This window comes from Cupressus sempervirens, chromosome 5 (assembly GCF_028749045.1).
Source record: "Cupressus sempervirens isolate cs-2001-9-10 chromosome 5, ASM2874904v1, whole genome shotgun sequence".
NCBI classification, from domain to species: domain Eukaryota; kingdom Viridiplantae; phylum Streptophyta; class Pinopsida; order Cupressales; family Cupressaceae; genus Cupressus; species Cupressus sempervirens.
The window spans coordinates 241,860,530-241,878,854 of record NC_143122.1 but is presented as its reverse complement, the minus strand read 5'-3'; the positions used below and the strand labels follow the sequence as shown (position 1 = coordinate 241,878,854).

Sequence of the window (18,325 nt, the reverse complement as noted above, 5' to 3'; positions counted from 1 at the left end):
AACTCGACACCTACAAGAACCAAGACCAGACCAAGTGTTAGGGAAACCAAGCCAAGCATTAGCCAAATCACAAGCATTGTTGAGCTCCCAATGCATGTCGAGCAATCTATACATGTCGAGTAACCAACACCAACACCTGTCGAGCACAACAAGTGTCAAGCTCCAACAACGAACGAGCCCCTTCAATGACCAAGCTCCTCGGCCACAACTATACCCATCATTGACCGAGCACCATTTCTCCTTTGACCAAGCACCAAGCTTATCCACCAAGCTCATTCGGTCAAGCCTCCAACCGAGAAACACCATAGAGATGACTGAGCACCTCCAACTTTCCAAAAAAATGTCAAAATCTTCAAGAACCTCAAATGCCCCTACATCATTGTCTGAGCACCAAACTTTGACATTTATTCTATTTTCCTTGTGTGGGTGTTGCAAGTAGGTATTCGAGACGATGCATTGAAAGTCGTGAGATTCTAGTCGTGAGATTGTGTGGGTAGGGTTAGGCAAAAGGCATGATCCCCATCTTTGGGAGTGCTAAGATGAGAGTAGGAATTGCAACGAGGGACAAACCGTGGAGTGTTGTGGAGGTTGCAACTACACATTTTCAACCCTTTCTTGTGTGGCAGTAATCTAAGCCAAAGGAAAAACAGATGGAGGATGCATGAGTCAAATGGGAAGAATTGTTGGGATATATGTAGATGGAGGACCTCAAACATCAAAAAGAAGAAAGTCTAAGGAAAACGAAAACGACACAGAATGAAGCCAAAGCTACAAGCCAGTGTATTAAAGGGAAGGCATCTAGGGCTAAGGTCGGCCAAGAAGACCAAAAAAGGAAAAATTGGTACTCATGGAGATGCTGAAGTTTCCGGATGGAATGAATCAAGTTACTGGTCCTTTCTCAATTATGGCAATGGTATGGGCATGATAATAGATTGTAATGATATAGCACCATAAATATTATGATAGATGTACTACTCATGTATAGGAAAGGGTCTAGTCATTCTTTTTTTGTATCCATGGTCCAGCCAGACTCTCTAAGTGGCTCAATGTAGTCCTACATATTATATTGTAGTAGGGAAGAAAGTATAGTGAAAGTTGAATCTGCCAAAACTCTAGTGGCAATTTTGTAACTAGGAATTCTGAAATAAATAAAAAACAATTATCATCGATCAAATATATATATATATATCTATATATATATATATATAGTAGTTTTTAGTACATTAAAATTAAATTCATAATATAATATAAATAACAAGAATATTTGTCAATTTTGAAGTTACGGAAAAAGGGTAATGCAAATCTACCAGTCTTAGAAGCAACAATGAAATATTTTTATGAATTTAATAAAAATTATCACATATAGAAAAAAAAGTATTATAATGATAATATAATATAATTAATGGTATAAATAATGATATATGCATATGAAATAATAAAATATAATATAAGAATGATATGATATAATAGAATACCAACATTAATAATATTATAAATAATATAATAAAAATAGAAAATAAAATAACATATAAAAAGATTTAACATATTCTATAATATATATCAATTTTGAATAATTTTTATCTAACAATAAAAGACTATGAAAGTTCACCTACCTGGGACCTTGATTCAGCCAAGGTTCAAATCATTTCTTGGTTCGGGTCTAGTTCGCTTGTGGGTTCAGCTAGGGTTCAAACCCAAGCAAATTTGTTTTTCCAGGCCAAACCCAAGTCGAATAGGGCAGACCCAAGCAGACCAAGTGCAAACCAGGTACAATTTCACAAAGAAAATTTCTATAATTTAGTGTGGGAAACAATTAAGTAGAAATTAAATAAGATCTTTAACATTATGAAACAAAATTTGCTGGAATTTAGATATTTATTACATCAAATTAAACTAGCCCTCAAGGTTTCTTCCAATGAAATTTTAATATCCAATTGCTGATAATGAATCTTGTATGATTAATTGCAAGCTCTCTATAGTGATTAATTATATTTTGAACATTAAGCAATATCTTTGATAGGTAAAGGAGTACCAAGCTATTTTTTAAACATTTTTAAAGTAGAATGTTAATTACAAACAAACAAGCTCTCAATATAGTGAAAAAGTAATAAGCATTTGAGGACTTGGACTGCAAGAATGCTACTGGTGCAGCTGCTCCCATTGGCATTGACATTGTTTGTGAATCAACTAATGCCTTAGAATAAAGTTCCAGTTGTTCAAAGTCAAATCAATGATACTTTTTTATGTTAACATGATGCTTATGTTAATATGATGCTATGATTACAAGTTTATGGTTTTTTCATTGTTTTCACGATACTATGTGACATTCTAAAATATTAATTCATGCTCCTAAGCTGCATAAATATGTGTGTTTGTGTGTGTATATTTTGCATACTATTGTACTAACAAACCTAAACTCCATTTTGATATTTGCCATACTGACAAACCAGCTCTTCAAACCCAAACTTGAACTTGAATCAGAATCGGCAACATAGATAATAGATTTTAATAAAATATAATATGGGCAAGTTTCTTTATTTCATATATATACTAGTACAATATATTATACTTATTAATAATGTTGTCATACATATTATATATATAATATTGATATCATAATTAATCCAAGTAATATAATATATAAATATGTTATAAATACCATTCTCTTATGTCTCTTAGAAATAGAAACAATCATTATGAATATCTGTAATATATATTAGTCCCACTTATTGTGGAGAAGAGCAAAGCATTCATGAAGTTTTTACAATTTTGAAGTACTTTATGTGTGTGTTCCACACATCACATTAACAAAGCAAAGGCTTCAATATCTTTAAAGAGGCATGTTAAATTGTATATACTTTAAACTGTATGATCAACACTGAGAAATGGTCAATGTAATTTAACCATTACTTGTACCAATCAAATCACAACTTACCACTTATTCATCGCATAATTCAACTTGTAATTTTATTTTTAAAATAGTATGACATGTGTAGGCATATAACCCTAGTGAGAAGAATAATAACTACGTTCTCATATTTAGGTGTAATGTTAAAACTCAATGTAATGAATGTTATCATACAAGTCCAAGACAAATATGACAAGAGAAATTGAAAAACGATAAGATGAAATTACTTAACCTTTGCGTACATGAGTGAGGAAGCACGTACCATCGAACCAAATTAATGTCGCAGCCGATAAGAAAAGCAAAACGAATGGATCAAATGATTTTGATCATCTTGCATGATGAAAGGAGTATTTTTTCTGTTGGTTGTCTAGAACAGCTTGATCATTTCAAATGATAAATGTCCTTGACATAATTATTGATTGTTTATTTATTTTTTATTTGATTTATTAGTATCATCTATTATTAATACACTTGTATCAGAAAGTGGTCACTCATGAGGAATACCATGTTACTATTGTCGACTTAGAAAAAAGGTTGAAAAAAGAGGAAGAAGCCAAAGCTTAGGTGCAAAAACTAGATTATTGTTAGAGTATATAGTCCACTACTATAACTGAGAGGGGGTGGGGGGCGGAGGGGGTGAATTAGTTATACAACTAATATCACAATTATTAAACTTTAGCTATATGAGTAATATAATCAGAAACCATCAAATTTACAATAATTCTAATAGTAGATTAATTAATTTTATGAAAAGGTAGTTATTTCCATTAGAAAGAATCGAAAAATGAAAGTCAGAGCAGATTTTTCACAATTTGCAAAATTAGCAAACAATAACAAATAGGAAAGCAGACACGGCTGGCCTGTAAAGAAATTGAGAAGTGTGGTAAATAGCCCAAAACATAGTGCGCAGGCACTTCGTAATCATCCAAGGCATAAGCCACAGAATCCATCATAGGGACCTTCTAGAGAAACAGAGAAGTTTTGGAATCACCGCATTGATCCTCCTCATTCTGTAGATTTAATGTTTGCAATAAAAACGTCGAATCCCTTTGAGGCCCTAACTAGGCACAGTGATTTTGAACATTATCTTACACCGCAGGCGAATCACAATCAGCAAATTAGTAATAAAAAGTCAGGTGCTCCCGTAAAGAAACCACTCAATTGTTAGATTTGGGAAAGTGTAAAGGCGCTCATCTACAGATGAATCTAGATCTTATCTGTGAAGATCAAAACTCCAAAGAAATCAATAGTAGGATAGAAGGAATTATAGAATATAATATGGCAAGGACAGTTAACATCAACAGAAGACTAAACAAAAAACAAAAGAAAACACAGAAAGCTAAGAACATAAGAGCAATAAGATGGAAAGAAAAATTGTCAGAAAACGACTCAAGATCTCAAGACAAAAAGCTCCCGGTGGATAGCAATAAGACTCTTGCAGAAACAAAAAACAAAAGTCTTTTCTCTGATGATTCTCCAAAGCGAAGAAATGTTGAATGCATAAAAGAAATAAAGAAAATTCCACTGCAAAAGATGGAAGAGTCGGTGAAGGAGAGCATAGACTCCAAAAAAGAGGAATCAAAACGATGTACCAAATTTTGGCAGACACCAACCACAATACAAGAATCTCCTTTTTATAAGATGAGTGAGGACAATGCAAGGGAGAAGGATCAAAGTTAGATAAAAAGGAATTATTAGACAAGATTTTCAGGTCTTCCTGAATAAGGATTTATCAAAGAATGATGATATGGAAAAGGTAATTTCAGATGAGGCAGAGAAAGAGGATTTGGAAATATTAACTAAGGAATTGATCCAAGTTTTTAACTTCAACAATATTGATAAAAGCAATGAATCACAAAAAGATGATTTAATACAGCGAGTTATGAAATAGGTGGAGATAATTACACCTTTGAAGATTTGAGAAGGGATATGTTAAACATTGAGGAGGAAGATAAAAGAAATAAAGGTCTACAAACAATCGAATCTAGAACAATAACAGTACAAGGAGATGGCATTGATTTGAGCAGGACACGAAAGTTGCCAGATTTAGCAGATAATATATATACTGATAATCAAATAAGTCTTGCAAATCAAATAATGAAAGAATTAGTGAATGAAGAAAAAATTGAGAATGAAGAAATACAATCTAAAAGTGTTTTAAATGCTCAAGAGAACATAGAACATCTGGGTATTTTGATGAATCAAGAAGGGATATATACCCCTAAATATGGCAGATTGAAAGCTAAAAGAGGAAGGAAGTCTCTTAAAGAACTCAAAGAAGGAGATAGGCAAGCAAAAGAACAGCAAAAGATCAATCAATTACTTAATATAGGGAAGGGAAAGAACCTTCCCAAAGTAGCATGAAGATCACTACCTGGAATGCTAGGGGCTTGAATGCACCTAGCAAGAAACAATTACTAAAACATAATTTAAAACAATTTGACCCTGAAATTATTATGTTACAAGAAACAAAACTAAATAAGGAAGAAGGATTTAAGCTAGAAAAGAAATCAGGTAGCTGCAACATTAAATTACATGAATCTAGAGGAGCCTCAGGGGGATTAGGAATGATTTGGAATCCTAAGAAAGTAACTCTAAGTATACTAAAATCAGACTATTCATGGATGAGCAGCAGAATTAAAAGCATAAAGACTAACCTACAGCTAATTCTAATAAACATATATGGCCCGATACATAACATAGATAAAAAACTGCTATGGGAAGAAATAAGTCTATTTATTAATAATCACAGCAATGAACTCATTCTTATAGGTGGAGATTTTAATACTATCACGAATATAGATGAAAAATTTGGAGGCATCCAGCAAAGTTCTCAAGCATCTTTGGAATTTAAAAAAATGGATAGACCTTAACAACCTTTTTGATATTTCTATTAATAATGGTAAGTTCACATGGAATAATAGAAGGAAAGACTTCTCCTTTATAGTTGAGAATTTGGACAGGTTCTTTCTCAAAGGAGAACTAAGTGGACTAGACTTAGATAGTCAAGCCTCAATCCTACCTATAGCAAGATCTGACCACTATCCTGTTAGGATTGAATTTCTGGAACCTTCTAAACCTATAAGAAACCTCTTTAAATGTGAAAAAATGTGGTTTTTAGACAAAAAAAATTATGAACTCATTAGAGAATGGTGGAATCAAGGCAATTTTAAAGGTTCCAAAATGTATATATTTGTCTCCAAGATGAAAAAGATTAAAGAAAATACACTTAAGTGGAATAAAGAACATTTCAACAATATATTTAAAGAAAAATTAGACATCGATGAACGCTTAAAATAATTAAACACGGAAGTAATTAAAGAAGGTATGAATAATGAGAACTTCCTACTAGAAAAAGAACTCTTCTCGCCAAACAGGAAAGCATTCTAGCAAAGCAATAAGTCTTTGGGAGACAAAATTCAAGAGAAAAATGGCTAGAAGAGGGAGACCGTAATACAAAAAAATTTCATAATAGCACTTTATACAATAGAGCTAAAAGCAAAATTATTAAAATTAAAGACTCCTCAGGATCTATCACTGAAAACCCTAACAAAATATCAAAGATTTTTGTAGATCATTTCAATAATTTACTAAACAATTTGGAGAGTTCGAATATGACAGCTCAAGCAAAAATGCTTGAAGTTATTCCAAAAGTAATTTTTATAGAAGATAATAAAGCATTAAACTCTCCTATATCTTTGGAAGAAGTCAGATCTGTGTTATTCAAAATGAACCCTGATAGTTCTCCAGGTCCAGACGGATTCCAAGCTTTCTTCTTCTAAAAATGTTGGGATATTATCGGAATTGATCTTTGGAAAGCCATTAAAGCATCAAGAAATGGTGGGTCACTACTATCAAAAATGAATACTACCTTTCTTACTTTAATACCCAAAAAAGATGATCCTGAAAACCTAGGAAATTTTAGACCTATAGCTCTTTGCAACACCATTTATAAAATCGTATCTAAAATTCTAGCTAACTGAATGAAAGCGTTTCTCCCTAAGCTTATTTTAGAAAAACAAACAAGTTTTGTACCAGGAAGATCAATTCTAGATGGGATACTCATTATACAAGAAACATTACACTCTGCCAATAAAAATAAAATGGCAAACATGTTCATGAAACTAGATATTCAAAAGGCATATGATATGGTTGACTAGAGGTTTTAATTCAGAACCTTAGAAGCATTTGGATTCTCTCACCAATGGATGAATCTTATTTATCAATGCATCTCAACAACTAAAATCTCCATTCTTATTAATGGGACCCCTAAAGGCTTCTTTGACACATCAAGAGGTATAAGACAAGGAGATCCCCTATACATTATCATGGCAGAAGCCTTCGGTAGGACAATTACCAAAGCACACTCTGAAGGCAAAATTAGGGGCATAATTGGAACCAAAAAATGTCTCTAATATAACCCACCAACAATATGCAGATAATATCATTTTACCAGGAGAGTACAATAAAAAAGGCCCAAAACATCAAGACGATCATTCAACAATATATGGAAGCTTTAGGTCAAAAAGTGAATGTTGTAAAATCAGAAATATTCTTCATTAACACCAAACTTGAAATTAAAAAACAGATATGTAATATTATGGGATATAAGAGGGGCACATTCCCCTGTAAATACTTAGGAATAGAGTTAGAAAAAGGCAATAAAACTAACAAAGGATGGCATAATATCCTTGACAAGATGGGTAAAAGGATAGGAGGCTGGAAAGATAAATGGCTTACAAAAGCACATAAAATTACTAAGATCAAAGCAGTTTTATCTACCCTCCCAACATACCCCCTTTCCTACTTACGTCTATCTAAAAGTATCAATAAGAAGCTTGAAGCAAAACTCAAAAGCTTCCTTTGGAATGACATTGACGAGCATAAAAAATTGGATCTTATAAAATGGGAAAAATTATGTAAACCAAAGGAAGTAGGAGACCTAGGTATCAAAAACTTAAGTTGGCAAAATGAAGCTTTAGGGGCTAAACTGGCATGGCGACTTTTTCTTGAAAGAGATCAAAAATGGGCTAAAATTATGTATAACAAATACCTTAATGCAACCGATCCCTACTCCTTGTTTAGAATGAAGATCCTTCCTAAAGGATCCGAAAGCTAGAATTTTATAGTAAAAAGCAGAGCCCTTATTAGTAAATATCTCACGTGGGATGTTGGTAATGGTGATGAAGCTCTCTTCTGGGAGGATACATGGGATGGTCACCCCGCAATTGACAACATGGGGATTCCAGCCATCCTTGAAGAGCAATTAGTCAAACTCTGGGGGTGTAAGGTTAGCAATTATAAAACTAAAAAAGATAGTAATGGCAGTATAAGTTGGGAATGGAAATCTTTGGACAATATTGACTTAGAACCAGCAGTAAAAAGGTTTACGAAAAATCATCCATAAGAGGAAAATAAAGCAATTAGAGAGAAATGACAAACTCATATGGACAACATCAAAAGATGGCAGGTATAACGTTAAAAATGGATATAGAGTAATCACCCAATCCCAAAGGTGGGAAGAAGTGAATACCCCCTTAAACTCTGTTGGGATTCGTCCTGTTTACCAAAGGCAGGCTTCTTTCTGTGGATTGCCTCCCAAAAGAGGATTTTAACAACGGACAAACTTAGGAAGATGGGCATTGAGGGACCATCAAGATGTGTGCTATGTAAGCAAGACAATGAAAATTCTAATCATCTTTTATATAAATGTCCATATACACAATACTGTTGGGATTGGCTTGGATTGATCATCAATCCGCCCACCGCATATTCGTTCAAGTCGCCAATCCCTACCCCTACTATTCTATGCCCTATCCTTCACCCCTACTATTCCCCTATTATTAGATCCCACTATTCTAAGGGCCCTAATATTTTAGGCTAGGGGCTAGGGGGCTAAGCTAAGGGGCCTATCCTATCAATCTTAGGGAGGCGGGGGAGGTGGGGCCCATAAAAAAGTAGGGGTCCCATAGAATAGTGGGGGGGGGGGGGGGGGGCATCCTTTGCCAGAATCGTTGGATGATCTCCTTAGGGGCTGGCCAACTGATAGTAGTAATTGTATGTATAGCAAACTATGGAATATTTGCCCATCTATCCTTGTTTGGGAAGTTTGGAAAGAAAGAAACAGAAGAATATTTCATGATCAGGCTATGTCTGCAGGTGAGATTATTAATAAAATTGAGGCCTGTATTGGTGAAACCTTAAACTCTCGCCTTAGGAAAACCCAGAAAGAGAAAGGATCATTTTCAGAATGGGATGGCCTAATGAAAAAGAGTTGGAAAAACCTAATTAATCCCCACTTATGTATAAAAAAAAGAATAAAGAGGCAAGGGAAAAATGTAGATGGATTCCACCACCCAGTAGTTGGACCAAACTAAATTTTGATGGAGCCTCAAGAGGCAATCCTGGTATCAAAGGAATAGGATGCATCATTAATAATGATTCTGGCAATTGGATAGCAAAAAGGTCTAAATTTATAGGATCAACCACTAACAATCTCGCTGAACCAGAAGCCCTTCAAGAAGGTCTACAAATGTGCTTAAACATTAGTATCTCAAAACTCATTATTGAAGGAGATCCACAGATTGTCTTAAATGCCATTAGAAAAAGGGGGGCACCAAATTGGGTTTTAAATTCGAAACAGGAAGAAGTGCTTAATCTCCTAGATCTCTTCGAAGATTTTCAAATTCTACATATACTCCGGGAAGGTAATAAAAAGGCAGATCAGCTAGCAAATAAGGGTGTTGACGATGAAAATATCTTAATCTATAATTAGAAATAATTTAACCAGAAATTAAATAGATGTCTCAATCAAACTAAATAATATAAATCTCATTCTTATTAGCAGAATTAGCTTTGACTTTATGCTAAAGATAAATCGAAATGGTTAAATAAAGCATCGGATAGTCAACAAGTCTTAAGAAATCTTTTTGAATAAGATACAAGGTAGAATAGTATACCATCAAATATAACCATCAAGCGAGTAGTAGTTAAACTAATTTCAGAGTTAGTAAACAAAGGGTCTAGAAGCAGAAGTGATAATTTCTGCAACAGTAGATGTTAAACATTATTGGCAAATGATTCCAAACAAATCAGAAGAAAAAAGGAAATTATGTTTTATTGTTCCCCATCTGATCTTTGATCAAGTACTGTCATCATGAACTGATATGCATCATCTCAAAATGGGCAGAAGCATCTTTATTAAGGAAGTAAACACTTAGTCCGACAAACAATAGGAACTTGTAAATTATAATGGAGAACACTATCTTTAAAAGACATGTCAAATCACTTAATACTTAGAAGTCTAGAGTACTTTTAAACATTAGAAAGTATGGAAATTTAAGGCTTGTTTATTTATATAGTTTTATAAGCTGGCTTCTAACCTTATGTGGAAATTAGCAATGTTTTGGATCCAGCTTCCCCCCAATCTTGAAATCTAGAAAGCAAAAATGCAGCTATGGTGTAGAGTTTCCTTGTTTCTCATATTTTCAAAAGAGTATTTTGATTAAAATACTTGTATGTAAATTAAACGAGATGATGTAAACTAAGGTATGCCCCTTTTAATCTGTATAATATAGGACTTTCGTTCCAAGCAAGATGGAGGTTTTCTTACTCCGTTTTTTCCTACCAGTTCCTGTTTGAATGGAGAATCCATGTAATTTTTTATTTTTATTAAATTATAATACAAGGCTTCGGTCGTTTACTGATAAAAAAAAAAATCAAAAACTATAACAAGATACTCATACACAATAACACTAGATATGTTAGCTAGGGAAACCCTTGATCAGAGGGAAAACCCCAATGGGGATGGTACCCACAAGATGATGTACTAATATAAATATTCCTTGTTAGAGGATGAACCCTGTTAGGAGTCTATAACAACATTCAGTACATATCAGTCCCTATTAGCAGACTTTGAATCCCTGTTAGGAGATTCTAACCCTGTTAGAAGTTGTGCCAACCTTATTAGTAGTTGTGGAAGACAGCTGGACCCACTGTTCAAATGATCTCTATATTATTCCTTGCCAAATAATAGAAATGACTTGCATTTCCTTCCTCTATCCTGTCAACCGGACCTCTGCTCCTTTTGATCTTGTAACCATATCACAAAACTCACATCCAATAATCCCTTGGATCACTTGCTCGCATTCACCAAATACTCTGGTCCTTTTTGCACTTCGCACTTTGCACTTCATACAACGATCACAACACATTACAAACAAGGAAAACATCTTTCCTTTATACCATATCTTCAAAATAATTCCTTGAGTCGACCTAGAGGCTTTCCCAATTAATTATAATAAAATAATTAATTAATTACAATTACAATAGCACTATCGGCTCACATTCTACACAACTTCTCACACGTGCAATACTCGGGCTTGCTCCTTCTCTAACGTCATCATCACACTCTCCTCTATCATTGACTGACCACACATCTTATTATATCTCAGATGAAAGATATAATATAAACATTAGAAACTACATACCAAGCACTCTGTCTCTGTACTGCTCTCTATAAATCAAGTACAACTTCCGTATGTCTTTGACTTACATGTTGCGCATCGAACCTCGCCATCAGGACACTGTACTGAACATGTCCATGACGGCGCATCACTAGACACTAAAAATTGTGTTCGCACAACTAAGATTATCTCTACCACTATGTCAGTCTTTACAGATTTACTGTTATGTTGACATCAATGACAAACATAGTCATGAATGCAACAAGTCAATACTCTCCAATGCTTAGGATACTCCCCCAATGTAGTATCACCAACATTCATGCTAACAATTACATCAAGCATCTAGTCAATCTAATCAAACAAAGTAAGGGGTCTTTCATGCCTCTAGTGGACCTTACCAAGCAATCAGTTGATGAATTAGAAAAAATCAAATCCATTGTGAAGATCACTAATAAGTGGATTGATAATGTGCTTGTCAAAACAAATCAGAGTTTGGAAGACTTATGCAAGTCATTATATGGCCTTGGCATTCTTCAAAGAGTGAAAGTTATATCAGCTGAGTATGAGGACTTTAACACTTTCCAAAACAAGGCTCTTCCTCATGAACGTGTTGCTATGCTCCAAATGAAATTTTGATAAACAAGAAGATACTGGATGCAAAAAAGGTGCAAACTCCAAACAATTGGTTTCAAGCTGTGAGCATGTAATGTCCCCATTTTTAGCAAGTTCCTACAATTGGCCGGGCTAGTTCACCATCGCAACCCTCGTGAGTTGACAGCAGGATTTGAGGGTCTCAATTGTTTGGTTATAGGCTTCCCAGCAGCCTATGGTGTGTTTTGGCTCTATTTGAAAGACTTACTATTTATAGTAAGTCAATCTGTTGGTTCTGATAAGCTCAGTTGAGTTAGAGGAGTTGGTGGATGCTCTCAGTGTTTATTTCGGGCTTCAAATTTGAGCTCCAAGAATCTTCGAGGGAGCATCTACTTATAGTAAGTCACCCCGTCAAGTTCATTCATCATCTTTCATCATCAATATCACTTTGGTGTTGTCAGATTTTGATTATGATGCCTTTCAGTTGTTTTCGCAAGATAGGTGAATTATTATTATTATTGATATAAATAAGTTGAAGTTGCTATTTTTGATAGTGTTGGTGGTTGGTCACCTCAGTACCATAACTCATTGGAACTGGAACGAAAAGTTTTAAATCATGGGAACAAGAAACAGTGGCCTTACATGTTAGAATCTTAAGTTATGGTGGAAAAGGTCATTTTTGAAGCCAAAAGCAATTAATAAATCAAATTATAATGGCACTTTATTATATTTTAATGTTTGTGTGTGGGAAGCTTCTTAAGTGAAGTTCATTTGGGAAATTTGTGCTATTTGGAGATTATAAATATATGAGCCCATTTGATGAGTAAAGGTTCCAATTATTTGATTATCTTATTTTGCTCTTGTTGTCTTTGTGACATTTCTGAGTTTGAAGTATGCGCCCTTGCTAAAGTATAAGGGTTTGGGATCTACAGCTGAAGTATTATAGATTTAATTATGAGAATCCACAACTGAGGTGTTGTGGACTTTTGAGTTTTATTATCGTTTCCTCTTTCTATATTAACTGTGGCTGAGGACCATTTATACAATTGAATATTATAATTTCTTTGTTGCTGGACAAGGGTTTAGTTTACAGATTGGAGTTTGTTTCGGGCAGTATTTGCAAGGGTAGACTGTGAACGCCAGATTGAAATTGGACCAGGCAGCTTTCAGTTTGACTTTGCTATTACATTCTATGGCAAAGACCAAGTTTTTTATTTGTAAAATTCAGCTAATATTACAAAGTTTGAAAGTGAACAAGCTGGCTTCAAATTCTGATTTATAATCAGCCAACAATTAAATTCCCTTCCATTATATTGCTATGCGGTTTGTTGATGAATGAATTCAGAGGCTGGTGTGAATCATTTCAGAATTGTTTATTGGCGTTTGGTATTTATTTATGCAAAACTTATAAGGCCAAAATTAAATAAATTTGTGATCAGTTTCTTGTACATCCTAATATTGTGTTTGAAAATTTAAGACATCATTTATTCAGTGGTAATTGGGCTGCTTGCCAAGTGTTTGACAAAACCATTGAAATGTGAAAGAAATTGATGCTTGATTTATAGCTATAACTAGACAGGGTTATTACAGAGCATCAGAAAGAAGGCTATGGAATAGGTTAATTATAGTTGCACCAGGATAGAGGTGGAAATTTAAGATATTCAAGAAAGATGTCTTATTTTCCTTGAAACAATTGTTAGAAAAACAGTTGATGAGAAAGTGAAGATTGATATTGGTTTATTCAGAAGTCAAATGAAATATAATTTTTCCCAAAAATCAGATTCTTTCTGAGAAAATAAAAAAAGACGCCTCCACCTTTTTGGTAATAATGCAGGTTTTCAGGGAATAGAAGCTGGGACAGGATAAAGCTTTTAAAAAATATACTACTGCATCAGCATCTATAGAATACATGATGAGATTGACACCCAGACAACCCAATGAAGATCTCCATGATGCTGTTTCAAGATTCCTAGGATATGCCACAAAAGAGAAGAATGTTGGGCATGTTGTATATGAAGATGATTGCATGTAATCTAGATGCTTAGCTAGCTTAAGGTTAAAGTTGCAACTCTTTTCCTTTTTCCTGCATTGGGAACTGCGCCATTTTTTTTCTGGCCGCTGTAACAAACTGGAATTAAAGAAATCATCAGCTTCCCTACAGTTTTGCATCAAATATTAGTCACTGGTAAAGATAAATCTCGGTCCTTGAATAAGATTAAATTTGGGCCCTCCATTTGAAAACTGAAAGCTATGAAATGCCTTGGCCTTTCTCATTGTAACAGGAACTGGAAATTGTTGCCAAAGGACTGCCAAAATTAATACAGAAATCTGTTGTTGTTGGGGAATATTTGTGTTAGGTTTGAATGTTAGCATGGTTTCTTGCTTCCCAAGATCAATGTTCGTTAGCATAAAGATAGTTCCGTGTTTTTGGTGCCTGCTAATTGTAAGTTTCAATATATGGTTAGTCAGATTCATTTATGAACTGAAGTTCAATCATTAATTGTTCGTTAATCTAAATTATTAGATGGTTTTAATGAATGAGTAGTGGTCTGAAAGTGTAAAGTATTCCTCTAAAGAGTGCATCTATTTTGTTGTAGTTGTGCTATAATCTGGTGAAACAAAATCTAATTAACATTGCAGATTTTAGTTTAGCTTTCTAAGCCCTACCCCTTTTGAAGGGTATTTGAAAGTAAATTCAAGCAAATTGAAGACCATTTGCTCTTATTGCTAAATCTAATGAAAAGGAGTTTTTAAACATTCAAGTTGGTTAGTGTAAGGCCCCTTGTGATACCAGCAACATCACATACATTCCCTGAGTTATCTGAAGCATGGTCAAGACCTGACTACCAGAAACATGGGGCAATAATATATGATCATCAAATAAGATTTCCTTTCAAGACAGAATAGTATACTTAGTGTATTTTATTTGGTGTTGGAGAATGCAAAAACAACCCGTCAACATTGCGCAGATGAGTGCCACCACAATCTGCCCTACATTGCCTAGCAAACATACATAGCAAACAAAAATTAAAATACTTGAGGAAGATGAGAAAGCTTGGCAGTAAAAACGGGTTCACATGCATGTTGCTAGGAGGAGGCTCTATGCTATGCCTCCTTGGTATGTACAATCCTCAGAAAATTGCACCACCGACTCCAATCGATGCCTTTTAACTTAAGGAAATAAAAGGCAAGAGATCCATTAGAAGGACTGATCAATATTAACAATAACAAAAGATAGTGGAGCAGATATTCCTAAACAAAGATAATTAATTGGTAGTGATTAGCATTTGTTAAATTTTTTTTATAGAATATTATAGCAATTGTGTAATTTTTTTTATAGAATATTACAAGTAAAGTAATTGCATGGTTAAATTGCTATTTTTGCATAAAAATCAGGTATATCCTAAAATGGGGCTTCTCAAATTTTGGCCAATCATTTCCACTCGATCAAACAAATCAATCAAATATTCTCTAGTTAGTGTGAAGCTGCTTAAATAGGGAAGGAACAGTGCTTTGTCATTGTAGAAGGTAATAGACACCCCCCCACCCCCCCAAAGCATCGAGCAAAACGGCTTGTGGGCAAGGTGAGTATTATGAGGTAATTGGTAAATACTTGCTTGTTATTAACAGAGACTGAGAGGTCAATTTATACAAAAGAATAAAACGGTGAATCAATGTACCAGGCAGATGACTTCACATGATCTGTGGGTCTTTTAGCCATGAAGGCGTAAAAGGCAGATTCCGCCTGCTCAGTGTGCTCTGCACTGTTCGCTTTGGGTTGCGAACCTGATTGCTTAGATTGGGCAGCTAAGCGTGTCCGACATTCAACCTTCATGTGACCAAACTTGTGATAGTAGTTGCATTGAATGTTCTTCTTTTTGGTACCATCGGATGCTAGAGTAGAAGACTTCTGTTGAGATTGTTGTTGAAACTTGCCCTTATCCTTCTAAAAGGATTTCGCAACAAAGGCTTGCTCAGTGGAGGTGGAACTGGAGCTGCTACCGAATTGTTGTTTCCACCGATCTTGCTGAAGCAGCAGGGTGCAGAGATCAGTGAACTTTAGATCAACACCAGTAGATGTGATGTTGAGAGTCTCGATAAAATGCTCATAGGATTTTGGTAAACTCCAAAGAGTGATTACCACAATATCCTCTTCCTCCATCTTGCGACCGATGGCAAGTAACTGATCACGGATTTCCTGAATCCGATTCAGGTGTGCCTGGAGCGAGGTGCGCTCATCCATGACAATAGAAAACAGAGTGTTTTTTAGAAAGAAGGCTCTGCTTTTGTCAGAAATCTCATGAAGACCTTTTAGATGTGTCCAGATTTCAACAGCTGTCTTGTCGGATGGAATCTGAGAAAGCTGGTCATCAGCTACGGATAGTTTGAGAAGCATTACTGCCTCTCGATTATTCAGATCCCATGTATCTTGATCAGGACCCGGAGAAGTCGGACGTTGCGTAACACCCAAAACAAGTTGATCAGTGTTTCGATATTCGAAGATTGCGATGATGCGCTGCTTCTAGGTTCCATAATTGCGACCGTTGAATTTGGAATTATGCTCGAGCAGAATATTTGTTAGAGATGCCATGGCACATTTTTCAATGAAAATCTGTGAAGGCACGTTCTTCGAGGCAAAAATACGGAAGACCCAGAAGAATCGGAGAATGACCCAAAAGAGAGCTTGAAAAACCCAGAAAGAATCTGTTGTCGATTTTTGGATCCGCTGGCTCGAAAATCGAGGCACCCATAAAAAACGGACAACTCAGTTGAGCTCTCGAAAAACCCACCAAGAATCTGCAAACAAAATATTTTTCTGACCCCAAAAATTAGGGTTTTGAACAAAACCCTAGCCGTCGGATTGGACATTAAAAAAATGACAAATTTCTTGAAAAAAATGGTTGAATCTGCTTCCCAAAGCACGATGACAAACTGAGCAGGAGCTAAAAAAGTCATGTTTGACCGCCAAACGATTGGCAGATATGGCAGGAGTCGTCGGTTTTTTTTAAAAACGCAGAGCTGTAAAACAAATGTCCAACGACCACAATTTTCAAAGTGACCACAATTTGTAGAGAATCGTGTTTTCTAGCAAGGCTGAGCCCCTCCGCCAAGAAATCGCGAGTTTCCAACAACAAATCGGACGCGATTTGCAAGTCGCGAATTGGAGGGAAAAACGCGCAAGTTCTCAAAATCACGATTTTCCAGTAAAAGACCTGGCTGAAACTCGGATTTTTTACAAATGAATTTCTCAAAAAAAAAAAAAAAAAAAAAAAAAAACCCAAGTCGAAAATCTGAGGTTTTTTTTTTTTTTTTTTAAGAAAGCAAGAATCACAGAATAATTTCGAAAATTAGCTTTGATAATTTCGGAAAAGAAATTATAATTTTTGAAAAAATTAAGAAATATGCTCTGATACCATATTACGAGGTAATTGGTAAATACTTGCTTGTTATTAACAGAGACCAAGAGGTCAATTTATACAAAAGAATAAAGCGGAAAGAATAGAAATATTCTATTCTAACAAATAAAACTAAAAAAACGAAAGCTAACTAAATATTTACAATAGATAACCATTAACTAATAATAGACGTCTTATCTATTATTGTAATAGTGAGATCCCTTGTATTTTATATTTGATGCATACTGAGACTGTTGTTTGTGTGGAATAACAAAGAGCAGAGACTCAAAGATTTCAGAATTTTTTTTATCTGCCTTGCCCCTAAATTTCATCCTTTTGGGAAGAAAAATACTGATAACTGGATTGGGTTGATGTGAAGTAAAAAAATAGGCTTGCATGCTCATTTTGTTGAATGTTGTATAAAGGCGTTTTCTTTATTTGTTTAAAGAATAACAATGTGCCCAAAAGAAACATTGAAAAAGAAACTTTTGGAATGTGAATCCTTCTATGTTGAGGGCTTTCACTAGGGACCCTATTTTGAACCTATTCAAAGATGTAATGTATTTGGTTTTTCTACCACATGTTTGGAAGCAACTTGGTGAAGCTATTAAATAAGAGGAACCAACTAACAAGACCAACCCTGCCTCATATGAATGTCAGCATGCTGATTTGTTTGAGCCAAATGATTCTTTCCATAATTTTTTCCCATTAATATTCATAGTCTCTTTTCCTTAAAAAACTGATGGATTGGTTTGGTCTAAATTCTCATTTTCTTCATAAGAAGAAAGGAATATTAGAAAAGGCTGCCCTACATCACCAAGGAACAAGTCTCCTTGAGTGCCATGCCCTCTCTTCCTCGATGCCATAAGGGATAATGCTGAGATTATGCCTCAAGCGGCCTGACAGAAGAGATACCCCAGCCCTTGCCTCTTAGCCAAACAAATATCAGCTTAGACTCATGCTCC

General features: G+C 34.9%; 1 protein-coding gene across 1 annotated transcript in view; it reads right to left on the bottom strand.

Annotated features, from left to right (window-relative positions):
* LOC149555426 (mitogen-activated protein kinase 15-like) overlaps nt 1–18,325 on the bottom strand; it is a 61,766-nt gene that overhangs the window by 14,732 nt on the left and 28,709 nt on the right. The window lies entirely within an intron of this gene.